At 42.1% G+C, this 25,114-nt stretch overlaps 1 long non-coding RNA gene across 8 annotated transcripts in view; it reads left to right on the top strand.

The window, feature by feature from the left end:
- The window catches only part of LOC139186875 (uncharacterized), a 436,582-nt gene that overhangs the window by 7,716 nt on the left and 403,752 nt on the right, over positions 1-25,114 (top strand). For all 8 annotated transcript variants that reach the window (XR_011570547.1, XR_011570548.1, XR_011570545.1 and 5 more), the window contains exon 4: positions 10,306-10,615. This is a non-coding gene — a long non-coding RNA (uncharacterized lncRNA). The remainder of the gene's footprint in view (positions 1-10,305; positions 10,616-25,114) is intronic.

Raw genomic sequence — 25,114 nt, 5'->3', positions numbered from 1 at the left:
GTATGAAGTTGAGCATTGCCACTTCACCATATCTGTGACTGAAGGTCTTTCCTATCTTCTGTGGATTTCATTTTGTTAATTTCTAAAGTAGGCAAGCCAATATATATCCTTGTGGGTTACTGTAGGACTAAATGACACATTATAATTTAACATAGGGTCATGGTCAAGAATGTAGATTGAGGAACTAGACTGCCAGGTTTGAATTCTAGCTCTGCCCATTATTACTGGCAACTTTTTCTGGTAAGTGGTATGTTTTCTCTCGACCTTAATTTCCTCACCTTGAAAAGTGGGCTAATAATCCTGCCTACCTTACAGAAATATATGTGGACTAATTCATGCCATGTGTTTAGGATCTAGCACATAAGAAAAACTCAACAAATGATGGCTATTATTAGTAAATAGAAAGTGCTTAAAACAGTGGGCATTCAATAAATAACAACTGTTTGTTGTGGTTATATGCACTGAGCACATTCAGTTAGGTTCAGTCCAGTCACTCAGTCGTGTCCAACACTTTGCGACCGCATGAACTGCGGCACGCCAGGCCTCCCTGTCCATCACCAACTCCCAGAGCCTCCCCAAACTCATGAGTCGGTGATGCCATCCAACTGTCTCACCTCTGTCATCCCCTTCTCCCCATGCCCTCAATCTTTCCCAGCATCAGGGTCTTTTCAAATGAGTCAGCTCTTTGCATCAGGAGGCCAAAGTATTGGAGTTTCAGCTTCAGCATCAGTCCTTCCAATGAACACCCAGGACTGATCTCCTTTAGGATGGACTGGTTAGATCTCCTTCAGTCCAAGGGTCTCTAAAGAGTCTTCTCCAACAGCACAGTTCAAATGCATCAATTCTTTAGCGCTCAGCTTTCTTTAAGTCCAACTCTCACATCCATACATGACCACTGGAAAAGCCATAGCCTTGACTAGACAGACCTTTGTTGGCAAAGTGATGTCTCTGCTTTTTAATATGCTGTCTAAGTTGGTCATAACTTTCCAAGGAGTAAGCGTCTTTTAATTTCATGGCTGCAATCACCATCTGCAGTGATTTTGGAGCCCCCCAAAATAAAGTCAGCCACTGTTTCCATGGTTTCCCCATCTTTTTGCCATGAAGTGATGGGACTGAATGCCATGATCTTAGTTTTCTAAATGTTAAACTTTTATTTTTATTTTTTTTAATTTTATTTTATTTTTAAACTTTACAATATTGTACTGCTTCTGCCATATATCGAAATGAATCCGCCACAGGCATACACGTGTTCCCCATCCTGAACCCTCCTCCCTCCTCCCTCCCCAAACCATCCCTCTGGGTCGTCCCAGTGCACCAGCCCCAAGCATCCAGTATCGTGCATCGAACCTGGACTGCCGACTTGTTTCATATATGATATTATACATATTTCAATGCCATTCTCCCAAATCATCTCACCCTCTCCCTCTCCCACAGAGTCCAAAAGACTGTTCTATATGTCAGTATCTCTTTTGCTGTCTCGTACACAGGGTTATTGTTACCATCTTTCTAAATTCCATATATGCGTTAGTATACTGTATTGGTGTTTTTCTTTCTCGCTGGCTTCACTCTGTATAAAAGGCTCCAGTTTCATCCACCTCATTAGAACTGATTCAAATGTATTCTTTTTAATGGCTGAGTAATACTCCATTGTGTATATGTACCACTGCTTTCTTATCCATTCATCTGCTGATGGACATCTAGGTTGCTTCCGTGTCCTGGCTATTATAAACAGTGCTGCGATGAACATTGGGGTACACGTGTCTCTTTCAGTTCTGCTTTCCTCAGTGTGTATGCCCAGCAGTGTGATTGCTGGATCAAAAGGCAGTTCTATTTCCAGTTTTTTAAGGAATCTCCACACTGGTCTCCATAGTGGCTGTACTAGTTTGCATTCCCACCAACAGTGTAAGAGGGTTCCCTTTTCTCCACACCCTCTCCAGCATTTATTGCTTGTAGACTTTTGGATGGCAGCCGTTCTGACTGGCGTGAAATGGTACCTGATAGTGGTTTTGATTTGCATTTCTCTGATAATGCGTGATGTTGAGCATCTTTTCATGTGTTTGTTAGCCATCTGTATGTCTTCTTTGGAGAAATGTCTATTTAGTTCTTTGGCCCATTTTTTTATTGGGTCATTTATTTTTCTGGAGTTGAGCTGTAGGAGTTGCTTGTATATTTTTGAGATTAGTTGTTTGTCCGTTGCTTCATTTGCTATTATTTTCTCCCATTCTGAAGGCTGCCTTTTCACCTTGCTAATAGTTTCCTTTGTTGTGCAGAAACTTTTAAGGTTAATTAGGTCCCATTTGTTTATTTTTGCTTTTATTTCCAATATTCTGGGAGGTGGGTCATAGAGGATCCTGCTGTGATGTATGTCGGAGAGTGTTTTGCCTATCTTCTCCTCTAGGAGTTTTATAGTTTCTGGTCGTACGTTTAGATCTTTAATCCATTTTGAGTTTATTTTTGTGTATGGTGTTAGAAAGTGTTCTAGTTTCATTCTTTTACAAGTGGTTGACCAGTTTTCCCAGCACCACTTGTTAACGAGATTGTCTTTAATCCATTGTATATTCTGGCCTCCTTTGTCAAAGATAAGGTGTGCATATGTGCGTGGATTTATCTCTGGGCTTTCTATTTTGTTCCATTGATCTATATTTCTGTCTTTGTGCCAGTACCATACTGTCTTGATGACTGGCTTTGTAGTAGAGCCTGAAGTCAGGCAGGTTGATTCCTCCAGTTCCATTCTTCTTTCTCAAGATTGCTTTGGCTATTCGAGGTTTTTTGTATTTCCATACAAATTGTGAAATTATTTGTTCTAGCTCTGTGAAGAATACCGTTGGTAGCTTGATAGGGATTGCATTGAATCTATAAATTGCTTTGGGTAGTATACTCATTTTCACTATATCGATTCTTCCAATCCATGAACATGGTGTATTTCTCCATCTATTAGCGTCCTCTTTGATTTCTTTCACCAGTGTTTTATAGTTTTCTATATATAGGTCTTTAGTTTCTTTAGGTAGGTATATTCCTAAGTATTTTATTCTTTCAGTTGCAATGGTGAATGGAATTGTTTCCTTAATTTCTCTTTCAGTTTTCTCATTATTAGTGTATAGGAGTGCAAGGGATTTCTGTGTGTTGATTTTATATCCTGCAACTTTACTATAATCATTGATTAGTTCTAGTAATTTTCTGATGGAGTCTTTAGGGTTTTCTATGTAGAGTATCATGTCATCTGCAAACAGTGAGAGTTTTACTTCTTCTTTTCCAGTTTGGATTCCTTTTATTTCTTTTTCTGCTCTGATTGCTGTGGCCAAAACTTCCAAAACCATGTTGAATAGTAATGGTGAAAGTGGGCACCCTTGTCTTGTTCCTGACTTTAGAGGAAATGCTTTCAATTTTTCACCATTGAGGATAATGTTTGCAGTGGGTTTGTCATATATAGCTTTATTATGTTGAGGTATGTTCCTTCTGTTCCTGCTTTCTGGAGAGTTTTCTTTTTTATCTTAAATGGATGTTGAATTTTGTCAAAGGCTTTCTCTGCATCTATTGAGATAATCCTATGGTTTTTATTTTTCAATTTGTTAATGTGGTGTATAACATTGATTGATTTGCGGATATTGAAGAATCCTTGCATCCCTGGGATAAAGCCCACTTGGTCATGGTGTATGATCTTTTTAATGTGTTGTTGGATTCTGATTGCTAGAATTTTGTTAAGGATTTTTGCATCTATGTTCATCAGTGATATTGGCCTGTAGTTTTCTTTTTTTGTGGCATCTTTGTCAGGTTTTGGTATTAGGGTGATGGTGGCCTCATAGAATGAGTTTGGAAGTTTACCTTCCTCTGCAACTTTCTGGAAGAGTTTGAGTAGGATAGGTGTTAGCTCTTCTCTCAATTTTTGGTAGAATTGAGCTGTGAAGCCATCTGGACCTGGGCTTTTGTTTGCTGGAAGATTTTTGATTACAGTTTCAATTTCCGTGCTTGTGATGGGTCTGTTAAGATTTTCTATTTCTTCCTGGTCCAGTTTTGGAAAGTTGTACTTTTCTAAGAATTTGTCCATTTCTTCCATGTTGTCCATTTTATTGGCATATAATTGCTGATAGTAGTCTCTTACGATCCTTTGTACTTCTGTGTTGTCTGTTGTGATCTCTCCATTTTCATTTCTAATTTTATTGATTTGATTTTTGTCCCTTTGTTTCTTTTTTTTTTTTCCCCTTTGTTTCTTGATGAGTCTGGCTAATGGTTTGTCAATTTTATTTATCCTTTCAAAGAACCAGCTCTTGGCTTGGTTGATTTTTGCTATGGTCTCTTTTGTTTCTTTTGCATTTATTTCTGCCCTAATTTTTAAGATTTCTTTCCTTCTGCTAACCCTGGGGTTCTTCATTTCGTCCTTTTCTAGCTGCTTTAGGTGTAGAGTTAGGTTATTTATTTGACTTTTTTCTTGTTTCTTGAGGTATGCCTGTATTGCTATGAACTTTCCCCTGAGGATTGCTTTTACAGTGTCCCACAGGTTTTGCATTGTTGTGTTTTCATTTTCATTCGTTTCTATGCAAATTTGATTTCTTTTTTGATTTCTTCTGTGATTTGTCGGTTATTCAGCAGCGTGTTGTTCAGCCTCCATATGTTGGAAATTTTAATAGTTTTTCTCCTGTTATTGGGATCTAATCTTACTGCATTGTGGTCAGAAAAGATGCTTGGAATGATTTCAGTTTTTTTTGAATTTACCAAGGCTAGATTTATGACCCAGGATGTGTTCTATCCTGGAGAAGGTTCCATGTGTGCTTGAGAAAAAGGTGAAATTCATTGTTTTGGGATGAAATGTCCTATAGATATCAATTAGGTCTAATTGGTCTATTGTATTGTTTAAAGTTTGTGTTTCCTTGTTAATTTTCTGTTTAGTTGATCTATCCATAGGTATGAGTGGGGTATTAAAGTCTCCCACTGTTATTGTGTTATTGTTAATTTCTCCTTTCATACTTGTTAGCATTTGCCTTACATATTGTGGTGCTCCCGTGTTGGGTGCATATATATTTATAATTGTTATGTCTTCTTCTTGGATTGATCCTTTGATCGTTATGTAGTGACCGTCTTTGTCTCTCTTCACAGCCTTAGTTTTAAAGTCTATTTTGTCTGATGTGAGTATTGCTACTCCTGCTTTCTTTTGGTCCCTGTTTGCATGGAAAATCTTTTTCCAGCCCTTGACTTTCAGTCTGTATGTGTCCCCTGTTTTGAGGTGGGTCTCTTGTAGACAGCATATGTAGGGGTCTTGTTTTTGTATCCATTCAGCCAGTCTTTGTCTTTGGGTTGGGGCATTCAACCCATTTATGTTTAAGGTAATTATTGATAAGTATGATCCCATTGCCATTTACTTTATTGTTTTGGGTTCGAATTTATACACCGTTTTTGTGTTTCCTGTCTAGAGAATATCCTTTAGTATTTGTTGGAGAGCTGGTTTGGTGGTGCTGAATTCTCTCAGCTTTTGCTTGTCTGAGAAGCTTTTGATTTCTCCTTCATAGTTGAATGAGATCCTTGCTGGGTACAATAATCTGGGCTGTAGGTTATTTTCTTTCATCGCTTTAAGTATGTCTTGCCATTCCCTCCTGGCTTGGAGAGTTTCTATTGAAAGATCAGCTGTTATCCTTCTGGGAATTCCTTTGTGTGTTATTTGTTGTTTTTCCCTTGCTGCTTTTAATATTTGTTCTTTGTGTTTGATCTTTGTTAATCTGATTAATATGTATCTTGGGGTATTTCGCCTTGGGTTTATCCTGTTTGGGACTCTCTGGGTTTCTTGGACTTGAGTGATTATTTCTTTCCCCATTTTAGGGAAGTTTTCAACTGTTATCTCCTCAAGTATTTTGTCATGGTCTTTCTTTTTGTCTTCTTCTTCTGTGACCCCCATGATTCGAATGTTGTAGCGTTTAATATTGTCCTGGAGGTCTCTGAGATTGTCCTCATTTCTTTTAATTCGTTGTTCTTTTTTCCTCTCTGATTCATTTATTTCTACCATTCTATCTTCTAATTCACAAATCCTATCTTCTGCCTCTGTTATTCTACTATTTGTTGCCTCCAGAGTGTTTTTGATTTCATTTATTGCATTATTCATTATATATTGACTCTCTTTTATTTCTTCTAGGTCCTTGTTAAACCTTTCTTGCATCTTCTCAGTCCTTGTCTCCAGGCTATTAATCTGTGATTCCATTTTGATTTTAAGATTTTGGATCAATTTCACTATCATTATTCAGAATTCTTTATCAGGTAGATTCCCTATCTCTTCCTCTTTTGTTTGGTTTGGTGGGCATTTATCCTGTTCCTTTACCTGCTAGGTATTCCTCTATCTCTTCATCTTGTTTAAATTGCTGAGTTTGGGGTGTCCTTTCTGTATTCTGGCAGTTTGTGGAGTTCTCTTTATTGTGGCGTTTCCTCACTGTGTGTGGGTTTGTACAGGTGGCTTGTCAAGGTTTCTTGGTTAGGGAAGCTTGTGTTGGTGTTCTGGTGGGTGGAGCTGTATTTCTTCTCTGTGGAGTGCGATGAAGTGTCCAGTAATGAGTTATGAGATTTCTATGGTTTGGGGGTGACTTTGGGCAGCCTGTATCTTGGAGCTCAGGGCTGTGTTCCTGTGTTGCTGGAGAATTTGCTTGGTGTATGTCTTGCCCTGGAACTTGTTGGCCCTTGTGTGGTGCTTGGTTTCAGTGTAGGTATGGAGGTGTTTGATGGGCTTCTGTCAATTAATGTTCCCTGGAGTCAGGAGTTCCCTGGAGTTAGGGGTTGGACTTAAGCCTCCTGCTTAAGTAAGTTATCGGTCTTATTTTTACAGTAGTTTCAAAACTTCTGCTTCTATACAGCACCACTGATAAAACATCTACGTTAAAGATGAAAAGTTTCTCCACCATGAGGGCCACCCAGCGTTCACAGCGTTACATGGAGAAGAGAAGAGGGAGGAGGGAGTTAGAGGTGACCTGAATGAGATGAGGTGGAATCAATAGAGGAGAGAGCAGGCTAGCCAGTAATCACTTCCTTATGTGCACTCCACAACTGTACTGCTCAGGATGTTCACGGAATTATACAGAGAAGAGAAGAAGGAGGAAGGCGACAGAGGTGGTCAGGAGGATAAAAGGGGGAATGAAAAGGAGGGAGACAGATCCATCCAGTAATCAGTTCCCTAAGTGTTCTCCACTGTCTGGAACACACAGAAATTCACAGAGTTGCATAGAGTAGAGAGGGGTTAGGGAGGAGACACAGGTGACCTGGTGGAGAAAAAGGAGAGTCCAAAGAGGGAGAGAGCAGTCAAGCCAGTAATCTCGCTCCCTACTGAAAAATGGGTACTGAAGATTGGGTTCTTAAAGGTGCAAAATTGGTAACAAATATATAAAAGCAAAAATTAAAAATCTAGAGTAGAGTTTGGAATTTCAAAAATACAATGTTAAAGAAAAGAAGAAGGAAAAGAGAGAAAAAACAGAAAACAAACCAAGTCGCAAAAATTATAAAGAAAATATAGGTACACAATTGATAACAAATACCACAAAGCAAAAGTTAAAAATCTAGAGTAGAGTCTGGAATTTCAAAAATACAATGTTAAAGAAAAGAAGAAAAAAAAACAAGGTCACAAAAATGATAAAAAATATATATATGAAGTTTGCTTTAAAAAAATTAAGAGTCTTTTTTTTGTTGTTGTTGCAAAGTAATAGTAGGTTATAAAAGTGAAAATTAAAGAAATAATAGAGGACTTAAATTTTTTTTAAAAAATTAATAAAAAAATAAAGAATGATCATAAAAATAGTAAAAATATATCTAGAACTTTCTCTGGTTTTGTTTTGGGTACTGTGTGCCATGATCTTCATTTTCTGAATGTTGAGCTTTAAGCCAACTTTTCACTCTCCTCTTTCACTTTCATCAAGAGGCTTTTTAGTTCTTCACTTCTGCCATAAGGGTGGTGTCATCTGCATATCTGAGGTTATTGATATTTCTCCTGGCAATCTCGATTCCAGCTTGTGCTTTTTCCAGCCCAGTGTTTCTCATGATGTACACTGCATATAAGTTAAATAAGCAGGGTGACAATATACAGACTTGACGTACTCGTTTTCCTATTTGGAACCAATCTGTTGTTCCATGTCCAGTTCTAACTGTTGCTTCCTGACCTGCATACAGGTTTCTCAAGCGGCAGGTCAGGGGGTCTGGTATTTCCCATCCCTTTCAGAATTTTCCACAGTTTATTGTGATCCACACAGTCAAAAGCTTTGGCATGGTCAATAAAGCAGAAACAGATGTTTTTCTGGAACTCTCTTGCTTTTTCGATGATCCAGCAGATGTTGGCAATTTGATCTCTGTTTCCTCTGCCTTTAGTGGCTGTAGATAATTTGTAAACAAATAAACATGGTTGTGTTCCAATAAAACTTTATATGTAAGAACAGTTGGTGAGTCAGATTTGACCCATGAATCATACTTGCTGTTCCTTGGCCTATTTCCAGTGGTAGACTTTGTGCTTTTTAGATCAATTTATACTTGAATCATCATTGATACCTTAGAATAAGACTGGTAAACATTTAGAACAGTATTCGTCAAAATGGCAGTTCACTGAAGACTTGAGAACTGTGTTAAGAGTGTAGATTCCTGAGTCCTGCTCCTAAAGATTTGAATACAGAATGTCTGGGAAAGAGCCTCAGCTTCTGTACTTCTGGCCCCTGGCTCTATATACATACAACAGAGTTTGAAAACCGTTAAGTGTATGGCTTCAATAGATAACTTTGCAAAGACATAATGTGAAAGAAATCTCTGTGTAATTTGTTTCACCCACAATCCTAACTCCACGCCAGAACCTCTGGTTTAATGAACAGACTATCCATTCCATCTCCAAACCTCGTGTCATTGTACCTTTTCCTATTTTATTTAGAGGCAGACACATTTAAGTGAAAATAATCACCATCAGAATACTATGTGCCATAAGCTGATGTCAGGATATTTATTCAGCAGAATGCAGTTACCAGTAAAATTTTATGTTCCAAATGGCATGACTATAATCCAGTGTAGGCTTTTTAACCCCTGGTGATTTTTGTTTCATTTGATTTGTGATGAGTGGCAACCAGCATGGTTGCTGGGGGCTGGCAAAGCAAGAATAAAGGGGAAATAGCCCCATGGCCCCTACAGGCAGCTTTCAACTGCAGTATGCCACTAAATCTCCATCACCACCGGGTGGCTCTACATGATTCCGTTGTTAATTGAATTTTTCCCCAAGTAGAATGAGGGCTTGTTTTGCATCAACACAGTTCCATTGCCTGATGATTGTTGTTGGTAATGTCAACTGAACTTAAGATATTTCAGCATCCACATGCACAGGCATCATTGCTATGATTTGGAGTAAGAGTGGGGAAGTGCACAGGAGGACAGCACACAGGAGACGTGGTACTGTGCTCACTACGCTGTGTGGACGAGATGGTTGGGAAGGTCTCTGCACAGACACGATAGTATCCCCTTCCCGGTGCGTCGCATCCAGAGGTGCATGAGGTTGTTGTTTAGTTGCTCAGTTGTGTCCAACTCCTTTGCAACCCCATGGACTGTAGCCCGCCAGGCTCCTCTGTCCATGGGATTTTCTAGGCAAGAACACTGGAGTGTGTTGCCATTTCCTTCTCCAGGGGACCTTCCTGACCCAGGGATTGAACACTCAGACCCATGTCTCCTGCATTGGCAGGAAGATTCTTTATGGCTGAGCTACCAGGGAAGCTCCACAAAGGTATACGAGGTTGACACATTTTATTACTATTGAGGTAGACTTTGACCATGTGTTTAAGGTGGTGTCTGTGAGGTTTCTCCAATGTAGATTTAAAGTTCAACTTTGTAATTAATAAGCATCTTGTAGGGAGATACTCCCAAGGCTTTGTGAATTAGTGAGTTGGATTTCAGGAAATATCCAAAATGAACACATTTCACTCTGTGCATATGAATGATGTTTATCAGAGAAATTGATGGCTGAAAGTGGTTATCCTGTGAACGAATTGAAATCCCTCATTTGAGACAGAAGGGTTCACCTAAAAGCCAGCTGAGAATGTCATCTCAGATGTGCGATGACCAGCAGCCCAGCCCATCTCCTCACATCAGATTGCTTTATTCCTTCCTGACTGCCATTAGGATGTACCATGTATCCAGAGTTCGTTGCTCTCTGATTACCTTTGTTTTATAGTAGAGGAAGAATCCATTCAAGTCTTCCTCTCCTTCCCATCCAATTAACATAATTATTGTTTGGTCTGTCAGTGTCTCTCTTTCTCCCCCTCTGCAGTGAGAGATCTGTTTTCACTAACTTGGCACATGGGTTTTTTTTTTCTGATGCAGAACTGAGAGACAGTAATGAAGAAATGAGAAGAAAGGGGAAGGATCCTTGTATACTGGGCCAGTTCCTAGGATCCCAGAATCCTTGCTACAGAATCCAGGTGAAGAGAAGAAAAAAGAAAAAAAAAAAAAGTCAGTGACTCTGTTGATATAGAAAACAAAGAGCTAAGAGCTGAGAAGAAAAACAGAAAGAGCCTGATTGTCTTAGAATCTTGTAGACCATTTTGTGACTGCGCCAGGAGGTGGCTCGCGGGCGAGCGGCCAGAATGCTCTGCGTGTGGAGGTGAAGAAATGCGCAGTCAGCAAGTGACATGTAAGCACACAAGAGCCCACAGAACGGTGCAGCTGATGCCTCTGAGAGGGTGTGCCCCCAGAGCGTGCGCCCCCAGAGCCAGGCCTCTGGGAAGAAGACCCTGTTCCAGTCACCCCTGTGTTCAGTGGCTCCTTGAACCAGGGAACCAGGGAACGCTGACAGATCTAATATTTTTGATAGTCAGCCAGTCCCTGTAGTCAAACCCACACAGTAAAAAAAAATTAAGATAAAAGAGGGACTTCCCTGGTGGTCCAGTAGTTAAGACTTCACCCTCCAGCACAGGGGGTTGCAGGTTCAACCTGGTTGGGGAGCAAAGATTCCACAAGCTTCCAGGTCGAAAAACCAGAATATAAAACAGAAGCAATATTGTAACGAGTTTAATAGACTTTAAAAATGATCCACATCAGAAAATTTTTAAACATCTCACACATCAGGGCCCTTCCCCATGGGAGAAGGAGAGAACCCAACTCCTGCAGGATATTCAAGAAAGTCATCTGCATGGGGACCTGACCACACCACACACCGGCTGGTTCACAGGACTTATTAGCCTATCCCAGACGTCCTGGTCCCTTTAACACAGGCTGCAGGGATCAAAAGTTCCCTTTGACCCTTCTGAAAATATTAGGTAATGTCAGTGCAGGGGGATAATAATCTTTCTGCCCTGGAGTGCAGCAATTGTTGCTCTTGGGAATGATTGTGCTAATTCTTAGGTCATTAACGCCAAGTACTACATGACTGCACACTTCTCTAACCAGAGAGAAGGCAAAACAGAGTGTGATGCATCTTTCTGGAGCATAAAGTTTATTAAGACTATGAAGAACCAAGGAGATGACAAGCATTATCCCCTCCCCAGCAACATGAAAGACAGAAGTGTGGGGGATGGAGGACATGCCCCAGGGCACAGTCCAGTCTCTGAAGTTTCACCCAGCAGGGGAGGAGGGGCAGCCAGGCCAGGGTGGTGCCTCTTCTGGTCACCCAGACCACTCCATAGCATCCTCAGAGCTGGCCAGGATTTTGGATAGGAGGCTTTCCTGAAGGTGGTGGAGGTGCTGGATTTGAATCCCATCATCCAGGTGGGAACATGACCAGGTCATCGGGAGCTTTGCAGGTCATCCTTTGGCTGTTTCTTTTATCACTTTAATATTAGCCCTCTTTATGGGCAGGCCATAGCAAATATATTTAGAGAGCCATCTCAAGATTCTTCCAGCCACCCCCTTCTTTTTCTGGGTGAGGCCAGAGGGAGTGACTGGGACATATTCTCGGGTTACCCAACAAGGGTGGCGCTTTGCGCATCAGCACATCCGGGAGGCAGGTGGTTCCTTCAGGGACTTTCCGCTGATGTCATGGGTGCCATTGGTGTTGCAGGTGTCACAGGGGATGTGGTTGTCCTGTGTGCCATGGGTTCTGTGAGTGTTGTGGGCGATGCGGGTCCGCGGGTGACACTGGTGTCATGGGTGCCTCTGGTGTCACGGGTGAGGCAGCGGTCACTGGTGACACTGGTGTCACAGGTATCGCAGGTGCCACGGGTGTCATATACGTTGCACGGCTCAGTAGTGGCCGGGGTGCTTAGGGCGTCATAGGTGAGGCTGGTACCTCTGGTATCACAGCTGTCGCAGGTGCTGATGGTGTCGCAGGTGCTGATGGTGTCACGGGTGTCCCTGGTGCCTCGGGTAACGCTGGTATCACGGGTGTGGCTGCTGTCATGCCTGTCGCAGGTGTCGCAGGTGAGCCCGGTCCTGCACGTGTTGTGGTGTTCACCGGCATGATCGGTGGCTCAGGGGCTGCTGGCATCGCGTGTGTTGCAAGTGGAGGGGGCTGGGCTGGGGGTGACGGTCCTCGCCTCCGGGCAGGGTAGGGGAGTGGCAGGCTCTCTGGTCTTTTCCGTTGACTCCTGGTTCTCCTGCTGCTGAATGGTCTCCCAAAGCCAGGCAGGAATAAGCATGGACATCTCAGGGCTGGGAGTAGGCTTATGTTCTTGGCTGCTGAGGTTGGAGGAAACGGCCAGTCTCACAGTGATGGTGCGGGTCCTCACCTTGGGTTCATTCATGTCACTGCCGCTGCTTATGTCTAAGCCCAGTATTTGGTCTCTGCACCAGCCCAGTATTGTCTCCACTGTCACCCCAGGGTGCTCTTCACAGGCTGGCGGGAGTGGCTCCTCCTGGCCCCTGTTCACCCATGGATGCTGCCAAACATCTTCTAAAGTACCTCTTTTGGTAGTGTTCAGTGTTACCATACAATCTAGTAAGTCTGTTATCTTGTTAGATGAATATTTGGGCATATGGTAGTGCCCCCTAAGCACACGCTGCCACAGGTCCCAGAAATCTTGTCCCCTGAAGGGGAGGGATCCAGTTACTATGGTGTACAGGATGCCACCGAGGCTCCACACATCCTCCTCTAGGCCTGTATAAGGCCTCCCCAGGAAGAGTTCTGGGGCCATGAACGTGGGGCTGCCACAGAAAGTGTCTAGCTTCTTTTGTGGGTGCCACTGGTTGCTAAGGCTGAAGTCGGAGATCTTGGCGTTGTTGTTGGCATCGAGGAGAAGGTTGCCCAGCTTCAAATCCCGGTGCACCACGCCCCACTGGTGGCAGTGCTGCAGAGCCGAGACCCGCTGGCAGAATGGGCTTCAGGCTTCCCCCTCCGTCAAGCGGCCTTTGGCCTCCAAGTAGGTGGACAAGTCTCCTCCACTGACGTACTCCATTACTATAAATAGAGCCTCCTCAGTATCAATAACTTCCAGTAGTTTTACAATATTTGGGTGGCTTATTGTTTTTAGGCTATTAATCTCTTGATTCCATTCCTTGAGGCCGGAGGAGCTCTGATTGGTCTTTTGAATGACTTCAATGATGACCCGATGACACAATATTTGGGTGGTTTATGGTTTTTAGGCTATTAACCTCTTGATTTCTTCCTGAGACTGGAGGAGCTCTGATTGGTCTTTTGAATGACTTCAATGATGACCCGATGACACAATATTTGGGTGGTTTATGGTTTTTAGGCTATTAACCTCTTGATTTCTTCCTGAGACTGGAGGAGCTCTGATTGGTCTTTTGAATGACTTCAATGATGACCCGATGACACAATATTTGGGTGGTTTATGGTTTTTAGGCTATTAACCTCTTGATTTCTTCCTGAGACTGGAGGAGCTCTGATTGGTCTTTTGAATGACTTCAATGATGACCCGATGACACAATATTTGGGTGGCTTATTGTTTTTAGGCTATTAATCTCTTGATTCCATTCCTTGAGGCCGGAGGAGCTCTGATTGGTCTTTTGAATGACCTTAATGGCTACCACCTCCTTGGTCAGAACATGCTGGGCCAACTTCACTTTGGCGAATTGGCCTTCACCAATTGTGTCAAGGATCTCATGGTTCTCAATATGAGCCACCTTCCTAATGGAGATGGCCATGAGGTCCTGCATCCCTAACTCTACTACCAGCCCTCACTAAGCGTGCTAAGTGTGCTAACAGTGACGAGGATGCTAACAACACTAGAGCTGTCAGGTTGGTTTATTTCTCTTCCTCGTTTCCTGTTTTGTCGCAACAAAATTGTGGAGTGATGGACCAAAAGGTGTGGAACAGCAGACAAGTCACAGCTCAGTTCAGCTCAAGCAGACAGATCTTTTCCTAGTCCAGCGCTCCCAGAGGAGTCCTCCTCACCCCGTTGATCCCTCTTGGCTTCCCCTTTTTACATTTCCTTTTGCTTATGCCCAGGTCAAATAGGGCTTGTACCCAGCACCAGTCAATGAAAGGGAATGCAAATGGGCATATGCTCAAGGCTGATTGACAATTATAAGTTGTCTAGCAGCTGGCTGTGTTGTTTCTGTCTTCCCATAATTCTGTCTGTTAGATGTAGAATATTCATGAGTCCTTAATGGTCTCCTAACTGCCTAAGGTTACTAGGAGAAGCCCCTGTGGTCTTTTTGTCTCCACGGTGTGCCTAGGCGCATGTGCAGGAGTTGAAAAGTCTCTGTGGTTATTTTGTAATATATCTGTGCGCTCTCCAGGGTGTGTCTGGGATGGAGTTTAGAGATGAGTTTACATCCCTTTCAGCCAGGCCTCCCTTCAAGTTGCTCATGTTTAACTTCCTACGTAACAGTCCCCCCTCAAGTGTATGGACCCCAATTCATTGGGGAAATGGGTGTCATTCATTCTGGCTACTTCCTGCTGAGTTGGGGCAGTGAGGGGCCTTGGGGTGTCCATCACTTGCTAGCTGTCAATGAGGAGGGCCAGTAAGGGCTGCTGATGTCTATCCAAGGGGGAGTGGCTTGAGGAAGTCGTCAGAGGGGTCAGGGGTTGATATCCCTGTTGTATCAGAAGTTGAGCCTGTATTTTGTTGACCTGCTGCTGCTGCTGCTAAGTCACGTCAGTCGTGTCTGACTCTGTGCGACCCCACAGACGGCAGCCCACCAGGCTCCTCTGTCCCTGGGATTCTCCAGGCAAGAATACTGGACTGGGTTGCCATGTCCTTCTCCATTGTTCACCTGAGAAGAAGTAAATTAAGTAAGTTGAGGAAAGAGGGAGCAAACAGAATTTTAGGCCCGAAGCACGGTAGGACTGTATCCTTATTGACTGAAACCAGGTTGCTGTGGTGACCTTGTCCAGGATTTGATTAGTGTTGAATAAGTTTTGGGTGCTCAGTCCTGACCTATTGATATAAGTCAGCTTTTTAAGACTTGGGTTAGAACATACCACAGCTAGTCTTATTGAGCATGTTCATGATTTCTGTGGTGGCTAGACCTAAAGAGTATATATAAGAGTAACAGCACCAGAGGTACATGAACCACATCGGGGTGTCCTGAGTATGGTCTTATGGGAACCGATAACAGACATGCAAAGGATCTCCCTGACTAACACAAACCAAGAGAGAGACAATGAAGTAGCTCAGACTGAACACAGGCACCGTCCCAAGAAAGCTTATCCCCAGGAGCTTAACTTTTTGGATATTCATCAGAATGACACTTATCTGTAGTCCTGAATAGATACCAGAAGTCTTCCAGAGGCTCGCAGATATATCAGGTATCTTCTCCTATTTTATTCCACAACTTTACTTGAGAGTGGTGAATCCAGGAGCCATGCCTTGGTAACTTGGGTGCTGTGGAGGGCGAGAGTATTACGGGGTAAGGGCCCTTCCGTGTGGGCTGGAGTTGAACTTTTGGGAAAGCATCTTTCCAAACCTTAATAAGTAGGTAGGGGTATACAGTGGAGGTCCGTCAGATTCCTTTGGGTCGTGGTTGACACCCCACAATCACATTTCTTATTGGAATTACCCAATGACCATAGTGTAAGTTCTAAGGGTTTGGGTCTCTGGATCTAAAAAGAGGTCATTGAAATAAACAAATGGTCTCTGATACAATATCTCATAGGGGCTAAAACCAACCTGTTCTCTCGGAGCAATGTGAGTTTGGAGGAGGGCTGTTGGTAAAGCCTCCTTCCATATGAGGGAGATCTCCTGGATTATCTTTTTTATTGCCAATTTTAAGAATTGGTTGGCTGCTTTTTAGTTGTGCAATTTCAAGAAACATACTTGACCTCTCTGTACTTTTTTTTTTTTTTGCTAGTAAAATCAAAATACTGATTGTATTTACTTCACCAGCTTGTTGTGAGGATTAAAGGTTTTTGAACAGAAACTGGCTTATAGAAATCAGTTATTAAAAAGTTTTTGAAATAAATTTTGATGAGTCTGGGAATCTCTGGGTTACTTGGATAAGGTCCTAGCTTATCTGAGTCATAAGCATAGTTTTGCCAAACGCTGTGTATAATGGACCAGGTTATGCTCTTTTGAGGCCCTTCACACCTTTCTCACCGAATCTCAGTCCTAGAACTAGCTTGTGTTATCTATAAAATGGGGGAAATTAAGCGTTATCCAAAGTCAAGCATTTGAATGGGAAGATTTCTGGAAGATCCATCCCATCTCCAAAACCTCTGATAATTTGAATCATTCTGGATTCTTACAAACTCATTGTAGCTTCTTTGGCTCTATAAAATATGAAAAATTGATTTAATCCCCATTATGTTGCTCAAATATTAGGTGAGGGTTTAAGAAAGATGCTTCAGCTTATTGGTAGAAGGAGTACTTCGTAAGTCAGGATAAAAATATACCTTGACTGACTGGTTAAACACATTTGGACTCACTTGTCTTTCTCCCTTAAGATTTTTCTCTCCTTTTACCCATTCCACTGTATGTCCCTTCCTCTGCTATTTCCTCAAGTCCCAGTCAATACCCTTCAGAATACAGGCTTCTGATGCTTCTTCTCTGTCAGAAGCAGGGCATTTAATCTGCAGTGCGTACTTGCCTGCGGTATCTAGGGTGGTAGGTATCAGAGGAGCAGAACAGGGGTCTTGTAGAGTTGTCCATCACCCTTCTCCTCAACTAGTATAGACAGCCTGTGTCTGTTGGTTGTTGACTTGAGACTTCAACATGGCAGGATACCTACAACTTCCTGAGCTTCCTTGTGCATCTTATGTTTACTTAATCCTCTGAACCTCGTGAGGGAATTCAGAATCCCCATGGTTGGTATGAGCAATATAGTCACAAACTGATTCTGAAAGAGAAATTTCTTAGTGGGCAGGAAAGTAGCATCCTGTGCAACCATAAGAAGACCCATTCTCCTGTATTAATGAGTGCGACTTCCCTGAGCACTGTGTGCTAGCCTCTGTGTTAGGTGCTGGGGATGTGAGTGAGCAAAACAAGTCCAAGTCTCTATGATAATAACGCTAGTTTTCTGGAGGAGGCTTATTGGGTAAGAAATTACACGGTTCAGTTCAGTCGCTCAGTCGTGTCCAACTCTGTGACCCCATTGACTGCAGCGCACCAGGCCACACATACAAGTGTTTGTCAGATTACAGTGGTGTTAGGTGCTATCAGAGAAAAGTTGCACAAATAATGATTGACTCCTAATACAATTATGTAAAGTTTAAAAATAAAATAAAATTAGAAAAAAATAAAATAAAATAAAAAAAAAATAATGATTGACTCCTATTGATGTGGGGTGCTAAAGAAGATTACAGGGTGATTGGTTCATCTTGTAGTGGTACTTACCCCAGGTCCTTACACACACCCAGGTGACAAAGTTTCAATGTCATTTCATGGTTCTGGACTTTTTGCAAAGGGGAAGGTTCAGATCATGGGTCTAGATGAAATGGCGTTTGAGGTTTCAATAAGGAAAGAACCTGGGAACAAGGGGTAGAATCTTCTACGATGAGCTGATGCCTCTAGATGATTGGCTTAGCTCTGGGGACTGGAGAAACACGGAGCATGGATTGTGACTGACAGGTGGTCTCATCAGACTCATGCAAGGAGCCTGAGAAAATCTGTGAAGTCTGTTCAGGGGATCCCAGTAAAGTATACTCTTGACTGAGGAGCTGACATATAGCTGGGATGGGTATCCTCTCATACCTGGCTTGCAGCTTTCACATGGACATTTAAGGGGTTGGCGGGTGGTGCAACTTTCCAGGAGTCACACCAGGCCCCTCAAGATCTGTGGGCTGATAGATTGTTACAGCCTTCTCACCTGTCACAGCTTCTCACTCATTGACTGTTAGGAATGGAAAGGGGTGAGGTGATTCAAGTGAATGGTTCTCATCCCTGGAACTGGAATCACTCTGAAGTTTATAAAAATAGAGAAACCCAGGGCGTAGACTTACTGGGACAGATTTAGGATGATGTCAAGAGATAAGGATTGGGAATCTGTATATTTTTATATGTTCAGAGTAAATGCCAAGTAAGGGGAGTCTGTGAGCAAGCATGAGCCAGTCAGAAAGGGCCCCTGGTGGCTCAGATGGTAAGGAATTTGCCTGCAATGCAGGAGACCTTGATTTGATCCATGGGTGTGAAGATCCCCTGGAGAAGGGAATAGAAACCCACTCCAGTATTCTTACCTGGGGAATTCCATGGACAGAGGAGCCTGTTGGGCTACAGTCCATTGGGTTGCAAAGAGTTGGGCATGGCTGAGTGACTAACACATTATTCTTTTCATTAATTTTAAATAGTTATCATTACTGGAATATTAGAAAATCACGATTTAAATCTTTGCATTAATGTATGATTCCCAGAACCAGATCAGAATACTTCTAAGACTATTCCTCTTTGGGAAACTAAATGCCTCGTCCTAATCCTGAGGATGAATTTGTAGTTAAGGTGCTCACTATTTCTGTGGGAAAAGTGTGTGTGAGTGTGTGTTTGTGAAAGCATGCTCACAGAATGTTTTCGGCAGTTGTTTCCAAAGAGTAGGTGAGGTGAGCCTGGCGTTTCAGATGTCCTTTGACATGGCCCCGTGTGGGTTCTCTCAGTTGCATGTGGATTGCACGGATGAGAGGCAGAGCAGCATGTAGGTGAGCTGCTTTCTTCAATGTTAAAGGCTCTTGTCTGGATTTGCTCAGTCGTGTCCGACTCTTTGCAGCCCCGTGGCCTATAGCCCATGGTAGTCCACCAGGCTCCTTTGTCCATGGACATTTTCAGGAAGAATACTGGAGCAGCTTTCCATTTCCTTCTGCAGGGATCTTCCCTACCCAGAGCTCAAACCCATGTGTCTGTGTCTCTGGCATTGGTAGGTGTATTCTCTACCACTGGCTCCACCTGGGAAGCCCCTTAAAGGCGATTATTGTTGACCTAAAAAGGACACTGTTTGCCACCATAACTATTGTAAAAGGCGTTCATTGATTCCATCAGCAAGTAACAAATAGTTAGCCCAGGCCACGTGCCAGATAACTATTTCTGTTCTAGGGATTCAGAGAGAATTAGGGCCTGGACATTAGTCATATTGGACCACCAAGGTTTTGAGTTTAGTTGGGGAAGTGTATTTAGGCGAAAAGGCTGTTCCACTGCAGTGTGGTTAGGTTTATACTTAATTCTCTAGCCCCATCGCTTACACAGTGTTCACTGACTGCAAAGATCACACTGAGAGTAAACGGGACCTAGCACTAGGAGGTCCAATACCTCTTTCAAGTCCTCTGCTCCCCATGAACACTTTGGGGAATTATTCATTCTCCACTAGTAACCCAGTCTCTATGGCTCCTGTAGAGCAGGTCTGAGAGCTTCTAATTCAGCCATACATATGCTGTTTCCATAGTTAAATGATCAGAGTGACTAATTCATCAAAAGTAAGTTTCTAAAGCCTAATGTAATAGTATCTATGAGCTGATACACACTTCCTTTAAAAGTGATATATTTTTTCTATTAAAAAATACCAGAAATAACCTGGGAAGGCTTTAAAAGTCATTCAGTTTATTCCCATTTATTCCATTGCTATGCATGAGGAATACGCGGAGAGTTTTACATAGGTGATTTTAAGTTACAACAATTTTGTGAGACTTTTATTATCTCCAGATGGGGAAATAGAAGCATAGATAGCTGAACTAGTTTTCCAAAAAGACAAAGAGAAAACAACAGAATTAGGCTTCATGTTTAAGTGTGTCTAATTCTAAAGTCCACAGTTTAAAAAAGAAAACTTCTCTACGCTGTCTATTTTGATTATAGACACATATGTGTGTAGTATTGGAAGCTGTAATTCATCATCTGAATTTTAGGACCACTTGGAGAATATCTGATCTTGAGTGTAAAATATAAATCCTGTCTATAAAGATTTTGATTTGCCTTCAGACATATAGCAAGCATCTACTGAGCAAGTATTGGACATTGTGTGTACACGCACACACACATGCACACACACGCGGACACAGCCATCAAAAGAGCAGCTGTGCAGCCAGAGACACAAAAGGTAGGGTACGATTCTTTTATTGCAGAAACATCACCCAGATTATCAGGCATGCCCTCTGTTGGACTTTGCAGATTATCCGGATTTCTTGTTAATCTTATTGGTCATGCTTTCCATGTTCCTGGTACAAACTGTGTATAATGTTCTACATTTTGTGGAAAACAAAGGATGAGATACACAGACACACACACACGTAATGAGTTTTCCCCCGTGATTTTTGCACATACAGACTTTCTGTAAGTTTACTTAAAAATTCACAAACATGGTTGCCTTGAGTTGGAACGTAAGTGCCAAAGGTGGGAAAGAGAATAACTATGCATTACATTCTCTTTTATCATATTTAAACCTTTTAATCACAGTATGGATTCCTTATTCAAAATAATAAACTATTAAACATACAAACAAACAAACATAAAAATGGACTATGTTCCTGTGTCCATCTTACCTTCTGATGTTTCTATATTGGTTCCTGTGAGTGAATGGTTGATTCTGAATGTGATTTACTCTGAGAGCATTTATGATACGGTTGGAGGCTGTTTATGATTTAGTGGAGAGAAGCAAATTGATGGAAGCCCATTGAAGTTGGGGAGGATGGAAATGCTCCAGAGGAAAATTCCTCCATCCTCAGTCAGGAAAGGCCTGGGAGTGATGTGTCAGTAATTGTAGTAAATCAGTTAAGAAATAAACTGGACTCTTCATCTTGACACCTGACTGGAGTGGGAGTATCTAGGGGTATTAGGAGATTTGAACTGAATTTAGAGAATTTTTTTTTTTTGAAGATAAGATGACTGTACACACCAGACTGACCCATGGCCACATAACTGAGATGCAGACTTTAAGAGGACTCGCTGACTTTGTTCAGTACTTGCATGCAGTGGGACAGATGAGTTGTCATTTGTCTGGTCTCATCTCACTTAACCTTTCAACAATCATGTCAAGGAATATCCCATTTTACCTGTGCAGAAATTAAGACCCCAGAGTTAGGGGTTGGTCAATTGGCCCAAGATGTCACAGATGATATGCTGAGGTCACAATATGGCACCAAGGACTCCGATTCCAAACCCTGGGCTCTACCTAACACTGCCTGGAAGAAAAGAAGCCACAAGAAACTGGCAGATAAGTATTCTAAGGTAGTGGCTGTTAGACACTGGCTACATCAGAATCTCCTGCATAGCTTTTTAAAGCACTTATTGCAACCCCCATGTTAGGGAAGTAAAATAGATAGTCTTGTTTAGGCTTCAGAGACAAAGCAAAACAGGGCTCTGACCTTGCTTCTAACCTGCCTGGACACTGCCCTGACTGTGAGTGACCGGGAGTGACTGTCTGCTGTGAGTGCAAGACTTGCAGCACCACAGATAAGATGGGAGATGAATCTTGAGATTGTTGAGCCCCTGGAGCGGGGCTGGCCAACCAAGCCCCAGGCTTGACAACATTCCAAGTTGTACAAGACAAAGAGCATTAACATGAACCCAGGCTTGCAATTTGCTCACAGATTGATGATATCAGTTTAGGTCCTGGGATTATAAGCAGGAACCCCTGAACTACAGCCTTGGAAGTCTCACGCACTGAGGAGACTCGCTGCCTGGGACCTTTTCCCAATTGGTACTCCAAATACGCTGTGACACGGGACTTCCCAGCTCTGTTTAAGTCTGAATGTTGAACCCAATTTGGTGATGTATCCTCTGCTGTTTCTATTTCTGCCTTCTTTTAATGTTAGTATATTGAAATTAAGCTCTATAATTCTCTAATAATTATTTGTATTATTTATTTGCATAAAATGTGTGGCTTATCTTGTTAACAAAGTCTTTGAACCTGAGACGAAAAGGAGAACTTTCCGGCAAAACATTAATTGGTGCTGTGAGCAGGACTTGTGAAACAAAATGCCACTCTAATTATAATAAGATCGAGATTAAGATTGATGAAGTTTTTTTTATTCCCAGATGGGAAGATTCACCTTATTGCTCATTAGCTAACACATGGGACAGATTCACTGGATTGTGTGAGAATTGGAACTTTACATTAAAGTGGGCCAAACCTTTAAAAGTTATTGAATGTTTGTGGGTCACACTGACTGAGAAAGGATAAGAATGTGCCGTGCTGGATAAGAGGCTTGATCCTCCTTTCTGCCTCCTGTAAGGTACGTGAAGCTAACTTAAAATTGTCTAGAGAGAAGTTACAATTGGAAAATGAATTATGTGATCTGTGAGGATGGTTGTCCATGTTACCATGCCAAAATTATATTTAACTGATCAATCTTCATTTTCCTTTAGGTCAGCTCTCCCTTGAGCCAGTCCACAGCCCTAACTCTCCTTTCTCTCTCCTTTCTTTGTCCACTTGCTATCATGCTGCTGCCTTATCTGCCCCCCTTCTTCCTCTGTTTCCTTCTGTATCAGCTAATTGCTTTCTAGCTTCCCCTATTTCTCAGAGGAGAGGGGGAACCTAGCTTCCCCAACTCCTTCCCCCACTCTAGCAAGTTTCTTTTCTGCCCCTGTTGTCAGAGACAATGTGAACACCATTTGATCTATATTTTGGCTATAAAAGATGACACTTTTGGACACAGGATGGCCATGATATTCTTTAGATTCTGGAGCAAACTGATTGAAATGAAATTGTTTTTTTTACTTTGAAACTGCAAAACCAGTGCTTTTTGCATATGCAATGAAAGACAGCTAGCTGATCTGATCTGATCTGAGCTTGTTAAAAAGCCTACCTAGAAAAAAGCCTCCAGTTACCTTTGCCTGGGCTGTCCAGATGGTGCTAGTGGTAGATAAACTGACTGCCAATGCAGGAAATGCATTGAACCCATGTTCAATCCCTGGGTCAGGAAGATCCCCTGGAGGAGAGCATGGCGGCCCACTCCAGTATTCTTGCCTGGAGAATCCCATGGACAGAGGAGCCTGGTGGGCTGCATTTCATAAGGTTGCAAAGACTTGGAGATGACTGAAGTGACTCAGCACAGCAAGCAACCTTTGTCACGTCCTTGAAATGCACAGCCCAATTTGTCTGTCCTCAGTTCAGTTCAGTTCAGTCGCTCAGTCATGTCCGACTCTTTGCGACCCCATGAATCACAGCATGCCAGGCCGCCCTGTCCATCACCAAGTCCCGGAGTTGACCCAGACTCAGGTCCATCGAGTCAGTGATGCCATCCAGCCATCTCATCCTCTGTCGTCCCCTTTTCGTCCTGCCCCCAATCCCTCCCAGCATCAGAGTCCTTTCCAATGAATCAACTCTTCGCATGAGGTGGCCAAAGTACTGGAGTTTCAGCTTTAGCATCATTGCTTCCAAAGAAATCCCAGGGCTGATCTCCTTCAGAATGGCCTGGTTGGATCTGTCCTCAGCCTTGTCCAAATTAGAATTTCAAGTCATGGGGGGACACAAAAAGAGAGAGACATTTTAAATCTCAAGGGGAAAACTATGAGATCTCTGTCTGGATTTATGTATTATGTCTCAGTGGACATCTTTGCTTTTGGGTCACATTGCTGAAGTTGGTTTGTAAATGAGCTCTAATTCAATTGACTTAAACAAAAGCAAGTGCTTACAAATTAAACAATTAGAAGAGAAATTAACCTAAATGCATTTCAGGTTCAGGTGAACTAGAGATATCTGTTTGCGAATCTAATTAAGACATGTCTTGAGTCATCGATATTGTGTAATACTTTCATTGTGCCTAGGCTTAATGTAAACTAACTTTGTCAACAAGGAAAGTAACTCGAGTGAAGAAACTTTAAAAACGAAAAATATAAATGAGACAAGAGCTTTTAGATAAACTCTATTAAGAATAATTCAAGTTTAGGAATGTCTGTCTAAATAGTCTCTCCAGATTGGGGTAATTTGGATTTCTAGGGTTGTGCTAAACTAAGTGATGAAAGTTTATTGAATAGCTAGGTCATTTCCAAATAAATAAGATTTTGAAACATTAATTACTGAACACTAACCTCCCCTTGGGGATTCCCAGGTGGCACTAGCGGTAAAGAACCTGCCTGACAGTGCAGGAGGAGCAGGAATATTAGGGTCAGGAAGATCCCCTGGAGGAGGAAATGGCAACCTACTCCAATATTCTTGCCTGGGAAATCCCATGGACAGAGGACCCTGGTGGGCTACAGTCCATGAGGTCTCCAAGAGTCAGACATGACTGAAGCAACTTAGCGTGCATGATGCTATAACTTCCTCTTACAGAGAAACTAAAGAGATTTTGGACAATTAATGAATATGTATGGTGCCATCCTGAGATGTTCTCTCTAAGAAAGCAAATGTTTTTAGAAATTATCACTGGTATTTATGTTCACTAATCTATAGAATGCTAATATAAAGGACAGTTCATGATTGCTTAAGGAAAAGAGACTGTGTTTTTAGTTTAAAAAAAAAGTATGAGAAATATAATTACGTTTTATTAAGAAAAAAGAAAGTAGGTCTGACTTACAGGTGGCTGTTTCTAAATGAGCAAAGTGATTAAAAAAACAAAACTAGAGAGAGACAGGTTTTATGGCAAGTAGACCCCAAGAAAAGAGGTTAGTGCATAATACAAATTTTCTTGAGATGTTGAACTGCCTTTGATAATGGATTTTAAGTTTCTTTATGCCTAAAGTGCTCTGTTCTATGTTTACTTTGAAATCTTTTGTTAACTTTGGCTAAGTGAATAACTGTTGTTGCATAGTGACCTAAATGATCCTATCTCACTAAGTATTATAAAACCTTTTGATGTTTTGGCAAAACTTCCTAAAATTAAATTCTAATGAAGTTCTTTTGACCTCTAGCTCACTTTGGGGTACTTCAGAGGATCCTTGAG

The sequence above is a fragment of the Bos indicus genome, chromosome 14, assembly GCF_029378745.1.
Source record: "Bos indicus isolate NIAB-ARS_2022 breed Sahiwal x Tharparkar chromosome 14, NIAB-ARS_B.indTharparkar_mat_pri_1.0, whole genome shotgun sequence".
Taxonomy (NCBI): domain Eukaryota; kingdom Metazoa; phylum Chordata; class Mammalia; order Artiodactyla; family Bovidae; genus Bos; species Bos indicus.
This window is presented reverse-complemented; position numbering and strand designations above follow the sequence as displayed.